Below are 11,150 nucleotides of genomic sequence, written 5' to 3'. Positions count from 1 at the left end.
ATCTCAAGTTCTCGACTATTGAAGCATCCTTCGTACGTATTGAATTTTTGGCCTTTCCACCAAAAAAAAATTTGGCTTTTTGGGTTTATAAAAAGAATAGTTTTTTGAACATTTGTTTTGTAACATGGAAAACTCTATTGTGGTTCATAATTGACATCAAAGTAGAGGATGGTGAGAAGTGGGGACGTATCCGTGCACCACTTGACAAGCAAAGCAATAAGGCCTCTCCGTCGTGTACAAACTATATTTTGTTAAGTTTCTTTAGAATCTTTGGACACAAATATTTTTTGCTTATAAAAAGAATAGTTTTTTGAACATAGTAGAGTATAGTGAGTGGGGACGTATTTATGTACCACTTGACAAGCAAAGCAATAAGGCCCCTCCGTCATCTACAAACTATATTTTGGTAAGTTTCTTAAGAATCTTGGACACAAACATTTTAAAGAGGCATACAAAGTGATAAGGGCAATTAGGCAAGAGATTGTTGTTTGTTCCTATATGTCGCCCCTGCACCAACATGGGGGCTAACAAGAGTGCATATAGGAGCATCTACTTGGATGGGATTTTTTATTTTGTTGAGGGTTGGACAATAGTTTTATGCGATCTTGTGTGTAGGTGCAAGAACCACGCTATCAGGCAACATTTTTTTTCTTTTTTCAGTTATTCTGCTAATGACTTGACCTCTAATTTTGAACCACTTGACAATCAAGGACAATCTAGATATACCACGTGTCAACTTTCTAGTTCAAATTCAACCATGTATTTCTTGTATCATCATGTATGTCTACGCACATGTCCTGTACTTTGACCTATGCACTCGCACATCTCTTGGAAATTTGAAATATGCTTGAATTCAAACTTGACACATGAATATAAGACAAACTAAAAATGTCATATGGCAAAATAAGTGATTGTGAAAAAAATACCCTTTGCATGGTCACAAAAAGGTACCATTTTCATATACGATGGATATGTTTTAACGGTAAAAAAATGGAAGGATAAAAAGCTTTGGGCCAAGGTATACCATGGGGGAATAGATGATCCAACATATGAAGAAGAAAATGTCATCTTGTAGATGTTAGCTAGGCCTTCTTTGTATTTTCCATTTTGTCTTGCTCAATTGTGCTATCTATGCTCCTTCCAAATTAGCGTTCAGTATGTTGTTTAAGAATATTTCGACACAAATGATTGGAAATCGATATACAAAGTGAAGGGAAAAAGAATATTTGGCCTAGAATGTGAAATTATCATCTTGTCCTCATGAAATCAAAATGTGCTTATATCTTGATGCCCCTCCGTGCGCTCTCATTGGGCCCCATGTTGGTGCCCCCGTGCTGATGTAGGTGTTGCACGACTAGATAACGATCTCTTACCCTTTTTTTTAGGGAAGTGATTCATATCCAAGGTATAGCATCCGCTAGCAACCCCTCTCTTTCTCTCTCCTCTCTCAAAAATGACTTCTCTACCCCTATTGATTGAACCAATAGGAGGTACTCATTGGGTGTTTCTTGCTAGTGTAGTCTCTATTATTGGACAAAATATCCCCACTATTTTTTTAAGGTCATTCTCATATTAACTTATCTTATAATTTTTTATACATGGAAAAATGTTATACATGTTATCAATGTTTAGAACCCTCTCATATTCTCTCTCCTCCTCTTTCTTTTCTAACACTCTTTTTTCTCGTTTTCTACCAATTCACGCAAACAGCATGCCAATCCCTTACCCTGAAAATATAATCATGGAATGCATGGCCCAATACCTATTATAAACTAACCAATAACAATTTATCAGAAGACATCACCTTCGATGTAATTCTAAAAACAACAATGACATCACATGTTGAGATAAAGATAATATAATCTATTTGAAAAGAACATGAGAATGTATTGTTTTATTTTAGGGTAAGACATTCATTTGGTCTATTTCCACTCCCCTTACCACATCTACGACTCTTAAGGCCGTCTTAAACAGTCGTGCCCACTCCATCAACCATATCAACTATCTCATCTCTGATGGTTTCCTCACTAACCTTTGGCATGACCTGTGGCTTAATGACAAACCCCTCTTCTAAGAATCTTAGATGGTCTTCTCCTCTTTGTTGTTGTGGCTCGTTCACACCTCGCCAAAGTGAGCTCCCTCCTCTCTGATAGTCTTTGGTTTCCTTCCCCTCCCTTGGATATCTTCATCTAAGTCAGATGGGACCAAATTCTCAATGTTAAGATCTTTCGTAGATTGAGCTTTGATATGTTTACTTGGACCGTCACCATACATGGGAATTTCACCTTAACCTCCTCGGCTTGGGATTTTTTTCCTCTAAGGTTTCCTCACCATACGGTTCGTGAGGTTCTCCTTAGGGATGTTCGACACATGTCAAACAAACATCCAACGGCTGGCTTTTGAAATACAGTTTATGATGGTGGTTCCCAATGAATCAGTGACTCTCTCTCTCTCTCTCCTCTCTCCACTCTTTCCTCAAAACCAGACTTGTCTCTCTCCTCTCTTCGCTCTTTCCTCAAAACTAGACTTGTCTCTCTCCTCTCTCCATTCTTTCCACGTTTGCAGTTTCCCAATGAAACAACAATTCTCACGTCTCCTCTCTCCACTTTTTCCTCTTTCCTGCTCTTGTCTCTCTCCTCTCTCTATACTATTTCTAAAAATCAACGAAGAGCCTTGGAGAAACTCCGATAAAGCCGAGCTTGATCACCTCTGCAAACTCTAATGAATGCGGGTCAAGGTGAAAGCAAAGACGCTACACGTGCGTGAGTCCCCCGTCTGCTTGCGTTCTCTATCGACTAATCTCTTTGCAAATACAATGAAATGTTAAGAGCAAGCCTTGGTCATCTGGCTCTTGAGATCACTATGGTTCAAATAGTATAGCTGCAGGAATCATGAATTTTGTAGCTTGAAACCCCAAGCCAATTCATGATTCACAATAAAAGCATAGTGGTGTTTTTGATAAATACATGTATCAGACATGGATTGATTCCATGTATCTCAAATGCTCTATTAAATGCTGCTACATTGTAAACTTTGAGATCCCTGATCTCCATCTTATTTATCAGAAAAGTAATAGTACTTGCAGCAATGGTGGCTGTGTGCGTACTAAATGGATACGCCAATAAAACAGGAGTATTAAAATTAAGAAATGAAAAAGCTAAAAAACTGTCATACTGGGAGAAACAAGAAAATCAAAAATAAATATTGTGAGAGAAACTTGAAGTGACTAACATACCTATTTTGCTTGAATGGCAAAGCTCCAATTGTCACACCCTGAAACCACCCCCTGGGAGGAATTCAAAGGCTGACCCGAATACCCGACGTATTCGGAGCCCACCAGGATCCAAATGCAGTAAGTACACGTCACAAGCACAACACAATTTCAAGATAACACATGTTACATTGATCAGAGTGCAGGGAAAGTAAAGTGCTATAAGTTTTATACATATTATTTACATTGAAAGTTTCAATAGCTCGATATTCCCAAGTTCACGACCATCAAGCCAACACACAACTATCCTAAAATATAAATAGTGGAAATTCATCCACAAAAAAGGATAGTGTTAAACAAAAGAAAATAAAAAGGTAACGCCACATCATCAGTTCCTGTTCTCCAAGTAATCTTTTCTGCCACAAACGCATTCACCTGCAGGATCATCTAAAAAGAAGAAATTCCATAGGGGTGAGCTCCACTGAGCCTAGCAAGTAAATGATAGACCACACACACAAGCATGCATCATAAATGCATGGGTTCAATTTTAATATCAAATCCACCTAACAAACAAATGTCTAAGTCGGGTTTGTGCTACAGCAACACCTTAGGCAGCATCCCCTCCGTTGGCGATGTCAAACCTGAGTTGCGCTGGGAGCCGTCGATCTTGGTCCTCAATCGGATATCGTTGGTCCCAGTACCTCTGTTGGTAACAGTTGGTTTCCCAGCCCTCAATCGGATATCGTCGATTCCAGTACCTCCATTAGTAATGGCTGATTTACTCAGCAAACCCCCGAGATTTAGTCCTCTACCACTGTTTTGGTCCTCAGTCGAAATCACCGTTCCCAGTACCTCCATTGGTAACAGCTGATTTCTCGGTCCTCAATCGGATATCGCCGGTTCAAGTACCTTCATTGGTAATGGCTAGTTTCCACAGGGAGGACTGTCCAACACATAGACCCCTGTTGGTAAGGGTTGTAACACCAGGGAGTGACATTCCTAACCACATGCAATCTAATGGCATAGTATGAGGTGTACAGTACTCCCGCATCCTATACTACGACACACCATACCTCTCGTTTTCAAGCCAATTACGACATCTATTCTAACACAAAGATTCATATTGCCCATTCCACATCATATCATTCACAATCATAAGTTATAAATAATGAAATCAATAATATCATAAATAAAACATAAATTCAAATATGTGAATGATTCCTAGCAAATACATCTACGAATGAAATAAACACTCCCAAAATAATTCAAAGTATATCCCCACTTACCTTGTTATGATCGAGACGGTGATGTTGGGTTTTGTTCGGTGTCGATTGTTGGCGCGACTTGACGAGTGAACGGTAAGGTCCTACAAATGTTTAATCACATCCGATGTTAGAAAATGTCAAGAACTCATGTGGAGTCCTAGGGTTACCCCGTGATAAAGTTGGACAGGGTCTAGGGTGTGTTTATAAGTGAAACAACATCTCAGGTTGATGAGGCAGTCAACCGGGACATCAACCTGAGATGGCAGTGCTCTAAAAATTGATAAAATTATTCTCTGGCTGGTGAACCAATCAAATGAGACACCAACCTGAGATGGTAGTGTTTTAAAAACTGAATTTGCATTCTCTGGTTGATGAACCAGTCAACTGGGACATCGACCATAGATGCACAACAGCCCCAGAAATGCAGAGAACAGAATTTCTAATGGGGGTTTTGGGCTGAATCCACATTCAATTGACCAAGGATGTTGTTTGTGTGATCTTTACTATAAATGGGACCATCCAAAATCAAGGTCAGGCTTACCTTGAAGTTGGAATCAAGAGATGGGTTTACTCAATTCCCTCTCAAGAAATAAATTAAAAGAATCCATAGGTTTAGGAGAAGATTAGGCAAGAGAGGGATTTAGGGGAACATTTTGATGATGAAGGAAAATGGGTTTCATAGAATCTACCAGAATTAAGTTGAAGAGAAGATGAAGGGGTGAAGATTTTACCTTATGTTAGCAACCTCTTCTTCTCCTTCTTTTCTTTTCTTTTCTCTCCTCTCTCAATCAGCCTCTCTTTCTTTTCTTTCCCTCTTTTCTTTCCCTCTCCGGTTTAGTTTCTACGGATGTAAGTGGGTGGGTTTGTTGTTGGAACAGGTTTTAGTTTTTATTTTATTTTTTATTTTTTATTTTTTAAATGGTCGATTTAGTGGATGTAGAGATAAGTTAGCATTTTTTTATATTAATTTCACTTGGGTCGGCTTGTGGGTGTAGTATAAACTGAAATAATATAGAAGGTTGTTAGGTTTTTTATTGATTTTTTTATTACATTAATGATGAGGTGGTTTATGGGTTTAGTTAGGTGTCACATTAAGATGGTATGAGAGTTTAGATAGGTGTCAGTTGGGTGGGGTTTAGATAGATTTTGAACATAAGTCAATTTTGAGTTAGAATAGCTTTTGATTATTTAATTCTTATTAGGAGTCGGTTACGTATGTGATACATCCAATATTCATCGGGCCAATCAACGATCGCCACGTGTCACAGACGACCCGCTCCATAGCCAAGGGGAACGAACTGGGGTCCCAGCACCCAGGCGTGGCCCGCACCCGGGCGCGGCCCGCACCCAGGCGCGGCCACCACTCGGGGGCGGCCTCACCCAGGCATGGCCACCCCTCGGGCGCGGCCTCACCCAGGAGCGGCCACACATCCGGGGCGCGGCCTCACCTAGGCGCGGCCACACATCCAGGCGCGGCCTGCACCCAGGCACAGCATCATGGGCACATGAGGTGGGGGCTACCCATCTACGACCCAATCGTGTCGCTAAGACTCATGTCACCACCAGGACTCTAGACCGCCGCTTAGAGGTCACGTCACCCAGACGGATTCAAGCACCAAGGATGTTATCACCACACGCGGGTATCTATCCACCAAGGATCCTGATGCCACCAGGACACTCCCTCCCGCGGGGAGATGGCCAATCAGGATAGAGCCCCGTTACCCAGGGCCTCTATCCACTCAACGGGACAATCGCCATCAAACTGGGACTCTCCACACTGCCATACGCTACTATAAAAGGTAAGGTACACAACCCCATCAGGGACATCAAAACTCATACTGAATAATCACTATTCATCTGTTTGCGCCAGGAGATCTAACTTTGGCATCGGAGAGCCCTAGGCCGGGACCACACCGGTTCTCTCTGTTGACCCCTTTGGTCCACTTGCGGTGACGGCACTTATCGGGGCAACGCTCGGCGATTTCTTGGCCCTTAGCAGTATGGTTTGATAAGGTTTGATTATTCAAATCCTAATAAGAGTCGATAAAATTAGAAAGGATTAGATTGAAGATATATTTTAAGTTTTTAAATAAACTCTAACATGTGTTAGTTTTAGGTTGAGACATAGTTTAGTGTTGAATTAGGATACATGTGTCACTTGAGTTTTGATTGTTTTACTAGTTAAATGCATATATCTCATCTAACCGACTTAACATTTATTTGTTTGTCTCTTAGTGTTAAGTTTTGTTTTATTTATGTAATAAGTCGACACCTAATCATTATTAGCCAATCTAGTGGGCCCCATGAGTCCAAAAATGTGGGGGAAACATTCCAAACCAGTATTCGGGGTGCGGCGGTGAGATCCTCGACCCAAAACACTGGGTCCCGCGCCTCTAGGAGCAAAATCTGCGATGGTACGATTCTCTGGTCGATGCAACAATCGACTAGTACATCAACCTGAGATTTCTGTCTTCATTTGCTTCATGTCGGGACATCTAAAAGTTGATTCGTTCCGCAAGCGAACCCACTCGAACATAATTATAATACCAGAAACACCTAATACGAGGTTAGGGTCCCTTACCACGAGTTGTACATCCGTGTGTGGATCCCACAATCGCACGGGGAGGTATCTATCATTTTGCCGACAAGCGGTGGGTTACCACCGGGATTCCTTCTTCATCTTCTACCTTTCAAACATCAAATCAATACTTCGTAATGCACACGATGCCACGACTTTGGGTTCCGGATCTATATTCGGATTCGGGTCAAAAAAAATTTCTAGGTTGTAACACCAACACTTGTCAAGCAAAAGCTACATCTTATCAGAAGACATTTGATGCCCTTCATAACATTTCAGCCTTTATGTAGCATACACTTATAGCCATGAATGTGAAGTAGTGCCATCCCTTCAACAGGAGCCACCTTTCAATGGAAAGTATCAACTTTGGAAAGCAAATCTTCCACCAAGTTGCTGTTTAGTAACTGAATAGTGGATAAAGTGCAGTCCTCATGCAAGCATGCTAAGTTAGAAGGAATGACAGAAATTTTTTTACCTCGGCAACAATACCTCGTCTGGAATCATAACAGATAATCTCTCCTCCAACTGGTGACTCAAAAGAATCCTGGTTGTTGCCTATATGACTATTGCTTTTGTGCCTTACACCACCACTAAGATAATATTAACAATGTATAATAAGTACGACTCATCTGAAGGATCAACACTTTCATTAATATCCCTCCCAAAGCACTGCCCCACCTTGTACCTGAGACTCCCACAATTAGTTATACTCATGAGAAGAGAGCATTTGGATGGGAACTCAAGTTAGTGGTCCATTGGTTTAAGCTGTTAATTCACAGAAAGCAATCATAAGGGCACAGAGAAATGAAAAGGTTCCATTGGCATAGTTTGAAGAATTTAACATAAAGGAGGATACACAGAACCCAAAATGGTAGTTCTTAAACAAGTGACCCAATTTATATTCGTTCAAACTAATTTGATCTTGATTTAGCAATTCGATTTCACTTATTGGCTTTGAATATTATCAATTAAATAGAACATTTTTTTTTCTCCCTTGTAAGCAAGGTTGAAAGCCTCAATATCATAGTCACATGGTTTTGTTTCAAGAGGAACTAAATGAGTAATAAAAGTTGGTTGATAGGTAATGAACACCCAAGCCACCACCATATTTGCCGAAGTTTGCAGAGGTGACCAAGCTCGGCTTCACCAGAGTTTCTCCAAGGCTCTTCGTTGATTTTTGGAAATAGTATAGAGAGAGGAGAGAGACGAGAGCGGGAAAGAGGAAAGAGTGGAGAGAGGAGACGTGAGAGTTGTTGTTTCATTGGGAAACTGCATACGTGGAGAGAGGGGAGAGACAAGTCTGATTTTGAGGAAAGAATGGAGGGAGGAGAGAGACAAGTCTGGTTTTGAGGAAAGAGTGGAGAGAGGAGAGAGATGAGAGCGGGAAAGAGGAAAGAGTGGAGAGAGGAGACGTGAGAGTTGCTGTTTCATTGGAAAACTGCATACGTGGAGAGAGGAGAGAGGAGAGAGACAAGTCTGGTTTTGAGGAAAGAGTGGAGAGAGGAGAGAGAGAGAGAGAATCACTGGTTCATTGGGAACCACCATCGTAAACTGTATTTCAAAAGCCAGTCGTTGGATGTTTGTTTGACATGTGTCGAACATCCCCAAGGAGAACCTCACGAACCGTATGGTGAGGAAACCTTAGAGGAAAAAAATCCCCTCAGCTTGGGAGACCCTCCGCTCTAGGTTCCCTCTTGTTTCTTGGGCCCACTTTATATGGTTTGCTTACTCCACTTCCAGATTCAGCTTTACCACCTGACTTGCTCTACGAGGCCGCCTTTCGACTTGTTACCAAGTTGGCTTCTTGGGGGTCTATTACTAACACCCATCGTTTCCTTTGCCTCTCCCATCCAGAAACCCTTGATCACTTCTTCTTCAATTGCCTCATCTCCCATACGGTTTGGAAGTCCATCCTCTCCTTTAATGTCTTCTCCCGCTTCCATTCCCCTTCCTGGTCGGAGGAAGTTTTTGGACCTCTCTCCATTTTAAAGAAAATTCATTCTGCCAACAAGTGAAGAAGTTCAACTTTTGTGCAACCATCTACCATCTCTAGATGGAGAGAAATAATAGATGCTTCAACAACACCAAGCGTAGGCCTGAGAAAATCATTTACTCTATTGTTCAGGACACTTCCCTTAGGTTCTTTTACTCCAAGAAATTTGTTCCAGACAGCGTGCATAACATGACCTTATTTTCTTGGGGAATTGAGCGTATCTTCAGAATTAAGAACACCCAACCCTCCACCGATGGCAACACTCTTTGCCTGATTGGATGGTTCTCAACTGTGAATGTTCTATTCGGGAGGACCTAGGTGGGTATGGTTGCATAATTAGAGACCCTAGAGGTAACCTTTCCCTTGCTCTATTTGAAACCACCACCTTTTCTAGCATTTTGTGGATTGAAATCCTTAACATTAATAAAGGTCTTCGCTATGTCGTGCATATGGATATCTCAAAGATAGTTGTCAAATTTGGTTCCCTCTCGGCCATCATAGCTATATTGGGTGAGCACCGGGGCCAACTTGGGCACTTGACACATTCTTCAAGAGATCATCGAGCTTTCTCATCACTTTAGCGACCTTGTTTAAGAGAATCAAATCATTGTGCTATTTGGCTTCCTGGCATTATGAACAGAATCAATGAGCACTCTTTTTGTATAGATAACCTCCCCCTCCTCTACATCTCCTTATTTGTAAAGATGCTAGGGCCTAAGGGCATAACTACATTAGGATGTAATTTTTGTTTACATATATGATCATTTTCTTCTAAAAAAAAAAACAAAACTGGGGAAAAAAAAAATTCAAGCACGGCCACATTAACCCAATCAACTATTCATATAATAAGAGGTAGTCGAGTCGTCCAGGTAAGGGTGTCAGAATCAAACCGAAAGCGTTTGTCGAAACCGAACCGAACCGTAAAACTATTTAATAAATGGCTCGATTATGGTTTCAAAAGTGAGACCGTTTAGTTAAACGGTTTGAACCGAACTGTTTAACACTCTTAAATTTACATAAATGTGACAAAAGTAAATAAAAACCGTTTATCAAATTGAACCAAACCGTTTTAAAACCGAAACCATGAAACCGTTTAATAAATGATTCAATTATAATTTCAAAATTGAGACCGTTTAGTTAAATGGTTTGAATCGAACTAAACCGAACCGATTAACACCCTTACGTCCAGGTATTTCAAGGGAATGATTGTCCCCATCCAATGGCTTCGAGTGCAACCGTACACAAAATCTTTTTATTTTTATTTTTATTGGAATTGTCTTTTACCTTTATTTTACATGTATGGAGTGGTAGTGGTGTGTATGGACCTTTTGACCGGAGTATAGAATGATAGATATTGAGTCGATACTGACTAATCAATATGATACTAGATGAGAGTTTTTTTCAACAGAAAAAGAGAGACCATTTGACCTAGAATCGATCCAATCCGACTCGATAACAAGCATGGTTTTAGTAATCAGTATCGGTATTGGTCTCGGTCGATATTGATTCAGATTGGACAAATTTACCTTTGTCTTCTTTGAATTTATGCTTGTCTGTATGATCCACCGGTACAAGTTTGATCAGGAATTAGTATCGATCTCAACCGATATCGATACGAATTGACCGATCTGATACCGATTCCTCAAACCATGGATACAACTGATCCGTATCGTCTCTCCATGGGTTAAGGGACGGAGCGGGGTTTACGAGGGACGGAATTGTGCTCTTCTAGAATGTTTGCGTCAAGACTTTGGCTCGAATTTATTCGTGGAGTGGACCTTGGGTCTATGGTTATTTGGTTTCTCCGCCAGAAGCGAGTTGCCAAGAGTAAAATGGGCCCATCCCATGATCAAAGTTTATAATTTATACCAGTTGCAAACCGTTGATGGCCCGGTCCAGCCCATCTAGATTGAAGCAAAAGCAACAAATTTGAAAGTCAGAAAAACTTCTTCTTCCTTGCTAATAATAACTTTGAACATTTCCACCAATGGCGTTGGTTGAAAACTGAAACTTAGCCTGAAAACTGCAGTTGCACTGCGGGAAGACGAGGGGCGACGCGACGACAGACATACTCCTCGCTTTCTACCCTTCCCTTTTGGTTGG

The sequence above is a fragment of the Telopea speciosissima genome, chromosome 2 (genome assembly GCF_018873765.1).
Source record: "Telopea speciosissima isolate NSW1024214 ecotype Mountain lineage chromosome 2, Tspe_v1, whole genome shotgun sequence".
NCBI lineage: Eukaryota > Viridiplantae > Streptophyta > Magnoliopsida > Proteales > Proteaceae > Telopea > Telopea speciosissima.
The sequence above is the reverse complement of the archived record's forward strand: the minus strand, read 5'-3'. Positions refer to the sequence as shown.